The following is a 14,173-nucleotide window of genomic DNA, read 5'->3' as shown; positions in this document are numbered from 1 at the left end:
TGCAGTTATACTACATACCCATAGGCACCACAATGAAAATTGAAGCTTATACCTAATTAAGGTTTTATACACACCAGTTCCCCCAGTAAATGCAAATTTTAACAAAATTAGACATGTCATATGTTGAAAATGCTCATGGCAAACAATCATTTTGCATTCCTGCAAATAAAATTGTTTTATACTGTAAGCTGGAGGCGAGTGTAACTTATTTTTGTAATAAAGTTTTTATTTTTTTTATGTGTCATTAATATAAATGTGTGTTAGTACAGAGATCTTCTGGTTAAAAACTTAGAATCGCACACATTTCAGTATGTTTACTTGTATTTACATAATTTTTAGAATAGTGGTTGCCAATAGCCTGTATGTTTTCACATTAATTGATTTTTTTTTTTTTTTGTTATCTTAATAAACCATTTTAGTATGTTGTATGTCAATTACTGGGATAGCTGGGACATAAAGTGTAATTAAAAAATTGTCAAGTATTCATTGGAATATGTAAATGTGCCTTGCCAGTTTTGAACTTTAAGACAAAGTAAGTGAACGATGATGAAATGAGTAGTCAATGCCTAAGCGACATTTGCTACCAGAGTTTCATATACTGCCCTTGCTAAAGAAAAGAAAATTTCTTCCTCAAATTTGAACGTAAAACTTAACAGTTGCATTAGCTTCTGAATTTTCAAATCTATTTAGAGAAATTAGGCTTATGGAAAGTGGGTTTTTTAATTGTAGCCTTAAGAATAATTTTGAATTTCAATGTAATCCTTGGTGCTGGCATTCCCAGTGCCAAGGAGTTTAAATGCTCCCTTCAAAGAGGTTGCCATGCCTACTGGCACTTTTACTGTCATACGGTTTTATAAGGAACACTGTCAAGATGTGGAAACCAATTCTGAACTTGATATAAAATGAAACACTGGGGGCTGTAGGAGAGGGAAAGTCCTCAGATTTCTTAATCTTGAGATCTCTCCATTGCTGAAAAACTTAAAACACTTGTTGGATCACAAGTGCTAGTGACTAGTTCTTAGTCTGGAAACATGTTGCGGGGGATAATACGTTTATGGAATTGTAACAGTAGATGGAAGTGCATAAAAACACTGGAACTAAGGCACTATGTGTGTTGAAATTGTGGATTATATCCCTAATTTCAGCTCTGATAAAAGCATGGGGCACGACTATTAAAAAAAAAAAAAAAAAAGGCAAAATTGACAGGAAAATTTTTAATGAAACGCAAGCAATGGTGAATGAGCAAAATACCAAGATCCTGACAGTGTTCCCTCTAATTATGAACTCAAGCCATTATAACTTTTACAATTAAATATGATTTGCACTGTTCTGATATTGGTGCAGTTTTTTAGAAAAATTATCAGAAAACTAAATTGCATGTGGTGGTTAATGTTGTGAAAAAAAACCTAAAATCAAAAAACTGTTATTTTTCAAAGCTTTAAATTTGATTGTTTAAAGAAGAACCATTAAGTGGAAATACTGGTGAGAATGGGCAAGTGCATATATACAACATCAGTTTGGTTGCACTTGGGTGTTGGTAAACTTGAAATGTTCTACAGCAATAATGCATTCCTTTGGGGGTGCTTTGGTGACAAATGAACATGTGACACAGTTCTTTTTGGCATGTTGAAGGCAAGTTTTGACTTAATATAATGTGCTGCCTCTGTTTATTCTCATAGGAGGCTTTCTTTACTAAAACACCTGCAAAGGTGCATAAGTAGTATAGTTCCACATTGGTTTGTAATGTGTTCCTAAATTTGAAGTCTAGTTGAATTTAATAAGAAACCGGAAACTGCTGCTGCTTAACACTTCTGGTTTATAAACACTCCAATACACAGCTTTTTAAATTATACTCTTGTTTTAATACTCATTTTTGTTTGAAAGGTTTCATATAGGACATGCAACTGTACTTTTTTTTCTTTCCAGTTTTTAAAGAGGAGATTTGTTACGACCCAGAACTTAAGTTTGTGTTTTTACTGTTGGAGGAAGGCTGTTACTACAATAAGATACTAAGATCAGTTTCTGAATTTCTGCGTTGTACAACTCTTATGTAAATACTGTCTTAAAATCTCAAATAAGGAATAATAATTCTGTTCTTGTTGGGGATTAGGGGTATGACATAGTCTAAAATAAATGTAGTGTCCTCTGAAGGCAGGATTCCCAACTTCAGGATAGAAATATTATATATGGCTGCAACTTCTTGTTCCCTTGTGCCTTTGATTATTCTTCAGAGGCTTAACTTTCCTGTTCAGCCCAGCAATTATTTCAGTACTTCCATATGTTAGTGAGGGGGGACTTTTTTTTTTTTTGAGAAATAGAACTGAAAGGCGACATGGACATAAACACACATAACATTTTCACAAGAGTGTATCTAAATTGATACACTGCACAACATAAAGACTGTTACTCCCTCACATTAGTGAGAATTTAGTGGAAAATGTTAATTGTTTAAAATGAAGTAGTAAGTTTTGGAGTAGGCAACAAGGCAGTGAACTTGACAATGTAGTTTTCAGACAGTTGAAATGGGTAAAGTGCAAGCTTGAATGTGTTCATGCCCTGAAGCTTACGATTCCTAACTTTATGACTATATGGATATGGACTTAATGGACATAAAAGTCTGTCTTTATGGAGTGTCTTGCTGAATTAACTCCAGCACCAGCACATGACATCTCTTGTCTAGGGCTAACTAATTGAATTAGTTGGGCATAGGAAACACCAGATTGTGCTTTGCCATTTGCTCTGTCAGATGAAAATGGGATGTGACAACAGGAGAAGTTGAGCTGAAGATTCCTTGATCCTTAATACAGGTAGTGGAGGGAGATGGAATAAGTTACTGTCACTTTACAGCCATCCAGTACAAATAAACAGTGCTTCCTAGAAGCTCTGATGTTAAAATCTTTCCAAGAGACTGATTTTCACAGTCATCTGGTCACAGTTTGCAAGTGTATATTTACTTATGTTAAAAAATCCATGGGATTAAAGAGTGACTGTTTTGGTGCCCCTTTGCCTTGATTGTTACAAAAGAGATTTGTTGAAAAGTACCACTAGGACTAACTTGTTGGTTTACTGGCAATTTGGAGAGGGGTGATTGTCTCATGTAATTATACCTTTTTATTGCCAATATAGAACTGGTTACTGGTTTTTTCTACAAAACATGTATTTTTAAATGGCCAGCTCCTGAGCAGATGCTGCACAGCTGAACTCATCTGGAAACATTGGGTTATGTGGTTTATTTAAAGCTGTCTTCGTGAAAGCTGCTTTAGATGGCCAGGCTTCCAGGTACCTGATAGATCCTTTCTTAAAAAAAAAATAGAAAAATAAAAGCATCCATGAAGTCTAAAAATCACAGTCATAACATGTAGGTAATAAGTACTTTAATGCAGCTTGAATATTTAAAGTTTGAATCACAAAATACGTTTCAGTTCAGATAAATTGTTCATGAAGTTTGGTGTCTACTCCAAAGCTGGCACTTACATTCAGTCATTTAGGTAAAACTTGGAGTGTCAAAAGTCTAATTCCAGGTAGTCTGAGAATAATTCATTTGGCTGATTAATGGTGACAGTTCCATATCTCTGCACAGTTAGTGTGACAGTGTACTTGCTTTGGTCACTAACGTGTAGAAAACACATGGAATCTTACTGCTTGCTTTCTTTGCACTAAGGAAGTTATGAAATGCACTCTTAGTTTTGCTGCACAGCCAGCAGAATAGTCTATGCCATTTGACTGCACAGAAGATAATGGTAAGTAAAAATAGACTTTCTAATACTTAAATGACTTGCAGTACCCAAAGTCCAACTTCAGTAGACTGTTAAATTGATTCCTTATCTGCAGTGATTAACCCAGGTTGTGCATTTTAACCCTTAATGTGTCCACTTCAATGCCAAGTGAATGTTGAGTGTAGCCTGACAGTGTTTAACGTTAAATACTTCAGATCTAAAAATGTCTTAAATCCTTCATAGATAATTCAATATCTATTTTTACACTAATGGGTTAGTAGTCATAGTAGTTTCAGGGATTTTACATGAACACAAGTCATCTATTGAAAGCCACAAATGGGATGTATCAGATCCTGAGTTGCTGGTTCCAAGTGTCGTGCTTTCAGTATTGTTCTGCCATCTAAAGTAACAGTTTTCAGATTTTTTTTTTCTTTAGTGGGATGAGGAATGTACCTAATTCTGTCACTCAAAATGGTTATTTAAAAACCATGTTGCGAAGTGTAATGAATTTGGGATTAAAAAGCTTCCTCCTTGAGAATTTAACTAAGATAATTTATAGATGTCCTATTAGTAAATCAAGGCTTTTCTTAAGAAGCAGTGTCAGCATACTTAAGAATGAAGCTGTATTACAAAACACCGGTGAGAACTAGTATAAAATGAATTTTAAGTAATCTTTTCATTATGCAGATGTGTATTACAATTTGAAGGTGATTTTAACATTACAGTATTTGAGATGACAGATAAAAATACCTAGTCCCTGCATCTGGACAGCCGAAGTGGCTATTAAAGGACTGTTCCTGTTTCAGATTGTGGTCAAAGGCTTCCTTTGGGTATTGCAATGAAATGTTTTTTCTTCTAGTACAAATAGTTGTTCTGACAAGCCAACCTGTTTCCAATCCACAATTCTAAACAGAATTTGAGTTTTGTATGTGTGTTTGATAGTTCTAGCAGAAGACAAACCTTCAGTGACAATCACTGATGTTTCTTTCACCAGGAAGTGACCAGTGTGTAACTGTGTTAGTCTAGTGAAACTGTCCTGTATTTATGTTATCTACAGTTACAGAAGTGCAATCATTTACACTTGCTTTTGAATTAGTGAGATGCTTAAAAGCTACTTTGAAGAAAACCGGCATATATGTTGTTAAAATCTGTCAGAATTTGCAGATGAAGAAATACGATGTGGGTTTCATGCTAAAAGAAGACAAGGCCTGGATATAAAGGGACAGGTGGTCATAACTTCTCTCATTGGAAGATGTGGCAGTACAACAAGGTTTAGGTGGCTTCAAGCATTAGCAGTGCCTTGCTCCACTGTGTTCTTGTAATACTAAAACAAACTCTCAGGAGAAAAACTCATTATGGGATTAACTCCAGTGAGATCGATCTTCCAGTTAAGGATATGTAAGGTCTTAAATCCATTGGATTTAGTATGGTGTTTGCAACTTGGGTTTGCATAGAAGTGACCTTACAGTGGGAATGGTATAATAAATGGCAGTTTGCATTTTTGCTTAATGTTACACTAACCTGAAGTTTGGTTTTTGTTCTAAGCCATTCATGTGGCCATGTTTCTATCCAAGAAAATGATCTTAATATTCATATGTCATGAACTGATCAGTAAGTCTTAGACCCTAGTAGTTGTTAATTTGAGCTAGTCAGTCTTTTCTTAGGTTAACTGTTAAAATCAGTACAGGTTTCTACTAGAAAGTAAAGGGTTTTGTTTTCTTAATGGCAGTATATAAAGGTTCACAGTTTATTGCCTCACGTGTAACATTTCTGAATAGTACTGCTTTCATTGAGAAATGAGTAAAGAAGAGTATACAGATGAATAGTGAAAAAGCCTTGCTAACTAAGCTTTATGGCAGGTGAAGGCTGCCAGTGTGTACTGCACTTGCAATGCATGGAGGTGTACTCGCCATGCAGGTACAGATAGCGTTGACATATATCAGGTAGTGGTAACATCTCAACAAGGTTGCCACAAACTACTTTCAGTGATGGCCTGGGCTAAAGCAGATAATTGGTATTGAAGTGTGCTAAAATGCTTCTATAGTTTTACTGTGAGGCTAGTAAAGAACAACTACGATAATAACAAGTACAGCTGTAGGTAGATGATGATCAACTCCCTTTTTTGTAGTCTCTGGAAGAGCAAGAGACAAGCATGCATAGTGTGTATTACAAGTTTCTAAATCCTTGTGAAGCAATCTTTTTCTTTATTACATGAAGACTAAAACATGTAAGATTTGAATTCTTTATGCAGTTAAAGATAGAATAACGTAGCAATTCTGGTTTCAAGTTCAGATGGCTGGGTGTAGTTCAAGCCCAGTAATCAAGGCTTGTATTTTAGAATCAAGATAGTTTTTTAACTCTGTTGAGAAAGACTGAACGTGTTTAATTGCAAGGCCAATCTAAGAATACTTGCAGATAGCAGAAATGTGTATACTGCTGGAGGGGTGGGTGGGTGGGTGGAGCCAAAACCAACCCACAGGAACCAAAACACAAACACCCCCCCCCACACACACACCCCTATCCCGTGACTCTCAAACATGTTTAGGAAGAGGACAATGTTCACCACTTTGTAAGGGCATGCAAGCTAAATAGGTCATAGGTGTTGGAATTCTTAGATACGGGGCACGTGAGATTAATGTGGTAATCTTGGAACTTCTGCCTTTCCATCACATGGTAAAAATTATGTAGAGAGATCTCAGATTTCACAATTGAACTAAAATTATGGTTAATGTTCACATTAAGAAAGAACAAACATGTCTTGACTAAGACATTTGGAAGGGCAAAAAGTGTCTCTGTGAAAAGGAAAACTTGCAGGGTCTTCTGTAAATACCTCTGTTCTTTCTAAATCAATGTTGATGACCAGGGAATTCTTCCTCAGAGGAGTACAAATGTCTTGTATTTAACAGGTTGACATAGGAGTGATCACATCACAAACACTCCCCAGCTCTTTACAAAGCATATTATTTGCTTCCTGAGAAAAGGAAAAGAAACAGTTTGAAAAAGAAGTCATCTCCCTGTGGGCAAAACAGAGCCATCAAATCTGCCTGAACTACGGTATTGGCAACTTTCTAATACAGGATTAAAGAAAAAATAGGGAAATAACGTGGCAAACCATGGCATAGAACCAACTTCATTTAGCTGTGTTACAGCTTTGTAGAATCTCCCCTGTCTCTAACCTGTCTGTCCTTTTCCTGTGAAAGGTAGGTACACTCTTTAGCCAGGCACCATCTAGCAGCCACAGCATGATGAGAGGGGAATGTCAGGTGATGGATTCTTGGCCAGATGGAAACATCAGGTCAAAAGCAGGCAGGGCCCTTTGGATTGTATGACAGAAGGTAAGAATATCCTGTCCTGGCTGTCATAGTCATCAGGGCCACTTTATCTTGATACACATTTCAGAAGAAAATTGTATCTCTGTAAGGGAGGAGGTTTTAAACACAGCAAAATACAAATTTGTGGAAGAAAACCCCCCTGTTACTATGTGTAATGCTGCTATTTCAAATGTCCTGTTCAGAGAAGCGACTGATGTCCTAGAGCTGGTATTTATAAAATCGCTGTTTGGAAGTGATGAACTGATGATCTTGTCTCCAGGGAAGTAAGAGCCAACCTTGACTATCTGATACACGTTCCAAAAGTAGACCTTTTCTTTGCCCACGCAGGTGAGGAGTTCTTCCATGTCCTTTTAATGGTATGATATATTTGCCACTCACTGCTCTTAATAATCCCTTCGAGGGTGGGTAAAAGTAGGGTAGTTGAGACAAACTTTTTTAATAAGACCTGATGATGCCTCATAATTGAGTGATGCTTGAAGGAATGCCAAGTTCCTAGCAAAGTTTGCATGTAAAGTCTTCATCTGAATGTCTCAGTGCAGGGCACAAAGTGAGAATAGGTGTTACACTTGTAAAGCTGGGGTGAATCAATGCCAATCCAGCAGCCTCTTTGCAGAGTTCAAGTTCAGGATGGGCCCAAAGAACTCCCAAGTACGCCAGCGCCTTGTACAGAGTCACATTTGTTGAAAAGTGTGATACAAGCCCAGCATCCTGTGAGGGAGAAGTGGCTGATCGTTTCATGGGACTAGGCCAGGACTTCATTAAAGACATGGTCGTGCAGGGAACCCAAATAGGCGTATTCGACACTGAAGGTGGTTGTTGCTCAGAAATAAAAGTGCTTAAAATTAACAGACATCTGGGACCCCAAGAGATGAAGACTTAGGAACCAGTATGAAGGTTGCTGAACTTCATTTGAAGATGTTCTGTTTCTTCGAGTCTACGCTACATGTCTTAGTTCAAGAAATTACACTTCCTTAGTGAACAAAAGGAATTTTTTTCTAAACCTATCAAATATAAAGGCCTGTATCAGATCAGAAGGTAGGAGGAGGCTGAAGAAGGAATGTGGTATGGTAGAATACGCTTGGAAGTTTTAGTTTGCCAGCATGGTCTCTACTTCCTGAGTTAAAAGAGGATAAATCTTTGTATGTTGTCCATTAGTGCTCAGAATACACAGAAGGATTTGTTTTCATAAACAGCTTTTGTCAGGAAAAGTCATTTTCTCTGCAGGCATGAGCATGGTGAGCAGCATCTCTAAACAGACTGAGGGAGAAAGGAACGTACCTGAAGGTAGAAGTCATGTGGAATGAGGAGCTTATGGAGATAGGTGCATGTTCTGAGTTCTTGGTGAAACTCAGGTGGGTGGCTTTGAACTAAGACACCTTGGACTAAGTGTACTAAATTCATGTCTCCTTACTGCCAAGGGTGCTCCTCCAGATAATACATGATGTCAGTTTGGTCGTTTCTCCTTTGTTTTTGCCCTTGGGCTACGGGGAAGGAGAGTGAGTCATTACTGCATAGGTAGCTTGACTTCTCCAGACCTAACAAACAGCTGAAGGAGAAAATGGAGAGGGGAGCACACAGCTGGACAGTGGTCCAGGAACACACCAGATACATGGGCTTTTCAGAATTTGAGACTGGCTGATAACTTCCAAGTTTCTTGACCATAATCTATCCCAGAAACACACTGGATGGAGACAGAACACCACTCTATGGTTACAGCTTAGTACTTAATGTACCATTTACCGCATCTAAGCTGAATAGTGATCAGTGGAGAATATTCTACTCATCTTCAGTATGCGGTCTGCTAGGAATCTGGATGATATTACGCAATCCTTTCTCTGTTTTGATTACCTTCTGAAGCAAAATCTACTTTCTCCAGGGAAAAAAACCTTCCCTCTTGCATCTGAACTGCAGTGACCCCAACTTGAGGTCTATCTACAGCATCCAAGTTCTTGTGTTGCGTTAGGAGCTATGTTAATGCATCTGTTGAAATTCCAAAGACCTTGGTCTTCACTTGCAATTTCTGTGGTGGTGAATATATTACAAACTGGACGTATAGAGACCATCCAAACCTGAGACTGGACTGGAAGATTCACAGCTTCTTAAGGGGAGGGAAGAAAGTGTTATTCCTTAAAGCTTGATAAGAAAGGATAGTAAACTGATTTTCATATTAGAATGCCCCAATTAATACATACTTTAAAATAGGTATCTGTGAAAGAGCAGAAACTTACTGCCTGGTGTTTTAAGCAGTTTCTTTTGTCATTCTTTTGTACAAAGATAAGCCAGGTAGCTTATATAGTAGCAAGTAATTCGGTCACAAATCAGAAATAAATTTGAGTTTCAGAAAAACGCTGAGTGGTAATAATTCCCTGCATGGTATCACACCTTACTAGCTCCAATCCTTTCCTAGCTAGAATGCTAGTTACTTAAACAGAAAATAAAAAGCAAATCAAAACTTTAATGGAATTTTGCAGTATTCGCCAAAGTCTTCCAAATAGTCCTTGCTTCTTGATTTCACATTTTGTGCTTTTTGCAAACATCTCAAAGTCCTCTTCCCTTGCCTCAGCATGCACTCTCCCTCAGCATGTCCCTTTTCCCTTTGGGAAAGGACACTTTAGGGAAACTCACTGTGCAGGTGCCAAGTGTGCACCAGGAACAACATTGGCAGAACCTCTGGAGGAATCACAAGTAGCTGTTCCTTGCCACTCTGGGAGAGGGACTGTGGCATTCTGTCCTGCCAAGGTGTGTCCACTGATAGAGGGGCTGTCTGCTTCTGCAGAAGCACCATTAATGCCAGTGCTAGAGGTGAAGTGCTATATAAAAATAGATTGCTTTTTTTCTATCAGATATACCACCATTTTGGATGGCAAAACCAGTTTGGCATACCTCCAGGAACTTGGGCAACTGTTTGATAGATAGCATTGATCAGCTGTGAGCTGTAAGGATTGATCAGTCATGAGCTGTAAGGAAGCCAAGCCTTGCAGAGAGCATGGTACTGAGATCCACTTCTTAAACTCTCACTAAAACAATAATATTCCTCTCAGAGTGGAGCTCCACCATGGAGCTATGTGCTCCAGTTATACTACAAAATATGTAAGACATGGGCAAGATGCCCATGTGCTCCAAAAAGCTGTTTTCAAAAAGCCTTAAGACTCATCCTTACATACAAGGAACAGCCCTCTGTCCAGGTGTTCTTGTAGTATCACCTTGTGCATTCTGCCTTTTGCACAGAATCAGATTTTTTTTTGCTATTGTCATATATTCAGTATTCTTGCTAGGGAAATACAACATTTATGTTATGTTCTCTTTAACCATTCTGCAAATACTTCCGTTTTTCCTAGACATCATTTAAAAGGAAGAGAATGTCAGATTGATTCCATACATCCTCAGTCAACAAATGGTAAACAAATCAATATCCTGGTTATACAACTGGTTCTGTACAGTTCCCATGAGGTATCTGATGAAAGACTTAAGTACAACTAACTTTTTCAAGGTGACAATCAATGTTGTTTAACTTTTACCCTGTGCTGCTTTTACATACTTCATGTTCTCGGAGAAACTGGTTGCTTGAACTAAAAATATCTCTGTGGAATTCTGACCTGACAAAAACACTCAAGGCATTTACTGCTGTGTCCACAGAAGCTAAAAGCAATGGGCTCCAGGATACCAGCTCACCAGTCATCAAAAGAAGCCCGATCTCGCAGATCTCATCACCAAGTCTGGGTTTACGTGGTCATGTTAAGTATCCACAGAAAGCTTTCTTGGATACAAACTACCTTGCAACAGCAACATGTAGTTAGTCTTTTTTCCACTTTTAACGACTTCTGCCTGTTGCTTAGAATTTCCTGAGTATGTGAAGGCTTTAGGTTGGGATTTTTTTCAGTGTTTTTCTTTTAAGGTGGAAAAAATGAATCCATCAAAAATGAGAGTTATATCTAAATGAGGAAAAAGGATCATAAATATTTATAGGCAAAAATGTTAAAATACTCTGAGGCAGGGCAAAAAAATGAAACCATTTAAGAAGGCACTAGTTCTAATAAAAATAATTTTGAACGCTGTTTTGTTAACAGCTTTGTTCCCCCATGTTGCAGCCTGTCCCTACTCACTGCTACACAACAGAGGAGATAATAAAATTGGAAAAGGAGAGGGAGAACAACAAAGATGATAAAAGGTACGAAAGTGCTCTTTGTACCTGTACTTGTTCGTGAAGGACAAGTCACCGGAGCAGGAATCTTAATTTTGGAAAAGACAGTTTTCTCAGGTGACCAAAGTATTTTGGTAAAAATGATAAGCAGCGAGCATGCTGAGTAGGGAATGATTTTTCACCATACCTAGTAAACATGTGAATGTGTGGAGAGCTGTATCTTCACTCACACAAGTGCAAGTGGTGGAACTCCTTGCATGATTTTTATGGATGTTAAAGTTTCTGGTTCTTTAAAAGCAACTCGAAACTTAGGAAATAAATTCTTTCTCAGGATATCCCCAAGATTATGAATCAGAGTAAAAGAATGTTCCAGGAACTTGCTATTATATTCTTGCCATGCTTTCACAACTTCTTCCTAGGTGTGTAACTCCTGATGGCCATCATCGCAAACAGGATGCTTACCCAGCTGAACTTTTGCTGATCCAACACAGTTGTTCCATGAGCCCAGTGTGTATCTATGATGAAAAACTTAACTAGCTTTAAATTCTTCAGGTCTCAGCATAGTTCTGAGGCATAGGTGCTGCAACAGTTTGCAATGAATTAACAGAAACACATGTCATCTCACAAGGATTATCTTGACACTTCTTAATTCAGCTGAAACAAGGGATCCTGGCTCAAGTTCATCCTCAAACTCCCTACTTGAAAATTTTCCCCACCGACCAAGGCTGGTCAGCCAGAATTCCCTTCAGGACCTGACATAGTTATTTTCACAGTGTGCATCCAGGGCAAGGCTTTCTTTATCTCCATAGTAAGTCAACAGCTTAATTTTCATTTCAACGGAGCTCTTAAGTATGTGCTATGGCATTGTTTTAACTGTTTGCATGAGTACAGCTCCTTAGTTCTTTCACAAACTTTTTCTTACAAATTCCAACATCCATCTTGACATTCCCTCATTCCTCCCTCATCAGACTAGGTTGTTCAAAGGAATTAGGTTTTCCAGATCTTTCCTTTGCACATATGACCCATTGACCTACCTCACTTAATACTACAGGTGTATATCCAGAAACCTTGTTGTTTTTTGCTCAGGTGAATCTAGATAAAATTTCTATGGACTACAGCTTTGTTAAATGTTGCCACAAATCATAATATAATTTAAGTGTTTTTCCAGTGTCTTCTGTATACATTTAGTTCCTCTCTTTACATATATTCCTGCAGGCCTCTGTTTCTTACTGTCTTATAGTCACCTTCTATACCCACCTTGCAACTTTCTGCCCTATTTTCTTTTCCTTTAGTGTCCCATAAATAGTAGTTTATTACCGAACAAGTTATTTTCATCTCTAATATCTAAATTCCCTCCAGTGTCTTGTCTGTGAAAGAATTTTCTCAGAAAACTCCATGTTAACAATTTGAAAAAGCTCTCTATACACCAGTCTGTCTCTGAATCTTTTTACTTTCTCCTTGAGAGTTTCAAGTTCTTCAAGGCAAAACTGACTCTGGTACATTGCCTGCTTTTTGTTTTGTTTTTTTTTCTTCTTCCCAAATGGACCTTGTCCCAGTGAAATTCTAACACACTCTGTGCTCCTCAGCACCCTTGTGGTTTGCTGAGCATTGTTTCTGTTGGGGATACTAAACTGACCCTTTGGAAACTCCACTTGAAGTGGGGCCTTTTACTTGAATTTCTGTATTGGAACAGTCTCCTTGTTTTTCTTTTTTTGTCCTGCAAGTCTTTATTCTGCCTGGTATTTTTAGTCTTAAACACAGCCTAGTAGGTATTTTCAGGTTTTCTAACAGAACTGTATTTTACAGTCTCTTTTTAAAAAAAGATTAATTTTGAGTGGTGTGTTACAATTGAAACCTCTTAGCCTTTCCCCTTAAACTTCAGTTGACTTCTAAATCTGCTTCTAAACAAACAACACAACTTCTAAGTCTGTGTCATTCCCTGCAAGTGTGGAGACCAGTGATCTTTTACAAAGTGTTTGGCACATCTTTTCTTAACCCATGTCTCCCTTCCACCTGCCATTTTGCTCCTTACTGCAGCAGCTGAACTCCCCCATTCTTCTAGAAGAAAACTTGAGAGGGATTTTATCCAGGAACCCAAAGCCCCTGTTGCTGTATTGAGCAGGTATTTCTGGGCCCAGACTATCACTGTCTCATCCAGTTTGCTTTAATCTGGTCACAGTGAGGGTCAGCATGTGATCCAGGAAGCAAATACAAGACCCTACAACTACAGGCAGCACGTTTTCATACAGCTGGCAAGCATGGGTCTCTGTGGGTGGTACAGGGAGATGACTCCCAAATGCCATAAATCTTGACTATGAACAGTCTATTAACTCATTAACAGGCAAATGAATATAACAGTAAAGCTAATTTTGCTCATCAAAGTGCTAATAATTATTCTACCCAAACCAGAAATGTGCAGCAAATGGTCAGCTTTCACTCTCCCCTGAGAGTGAAACTGAAGTTTCAGTGTTCCTTTAAAGGCCAAAAAGTACTACTAAAGGGCAGTTTTCACCTTACATTTGTTGCATACACCTGGATTATCTCAGGTGGAAATGAGTAACTGTTGGTGGATGCCCTTTCAGTTTTGAATTTGAAAAAGTCAAGTGCAAACAGCCTACTAATGCTTACCTTTCCTGGGATCTGACTGGCCAACTTCAGTTCCACTTCTTTACTTAAGCTTAGCTATTTACTGAATATTAAAAATTACTGTTCTCTAGAGTTTTCTGCTAAATGCTTTAGTTAAAGGTTAATATGAAGCCTTCTATTTAAACTTCTTGGAAAGGACCCACAAAGTGAACAGGGACTTGTGATGAATAATTACGAAGGCAAATTAATTCCTTGTTGGGTAAATATGAAGGATTAGATATTGTAAATTAGCCTTGACAACTGTATCCTTGAAAGAGAGAACTATGAAAGGCCTTGAAAAGAGCAAAAGCAGACTTGCAGAGTAAATTAAATGCAATTAACTGGTAAGAATCTGTATA

The 14,173-nt window shown here is 38.0% G+C and overlaps 1 protein-coding gene across 4 annotated transcripts in view; it reads left to right on the top strand.

Moving 5' to 3' along the window:
* Positions 1–1,333, top strand: part of LOC125322974 (synaptotagmin binding cytoplasmic RNA interacting protein) — a 26,119-nt gene extending 24,786 nt beyond the window's left edge. For all 4 annotated transcript variants that reach the window (XM_048297458.1, XM_048297457.1, XM_048297456.1 and 1 more), the window contains exon 12: positions 1–1,333. This exon is cut by the window's left edge. The gene's annotated coding sequence lies outside the window, so the exon portion shown is untranslated.
* Positions 1,334–14,173: the final 12,840 nt, after the last annotated feature.

Source organism: Corvus hawaiiensis, chromosome 3, assembly GCF_020740725.1.
Source record: "Corvus hawaiiensis isolate bCorHaw1 chromosome 3, bCorHaw1.pri.cur, whole genome shotgun sequence".
Taxonomy (NCBI): domain Eukaryota; kingdom Metazoa; phylum Chordata; class Aves; order Passeriformes; family Corvidae; genus Corvus; species Corvus hawaiiensis.
Note: the sequence above shows the minus strand (reverse complement) of the source record. Positions and strands in the feature narration are given on the sequence as shown.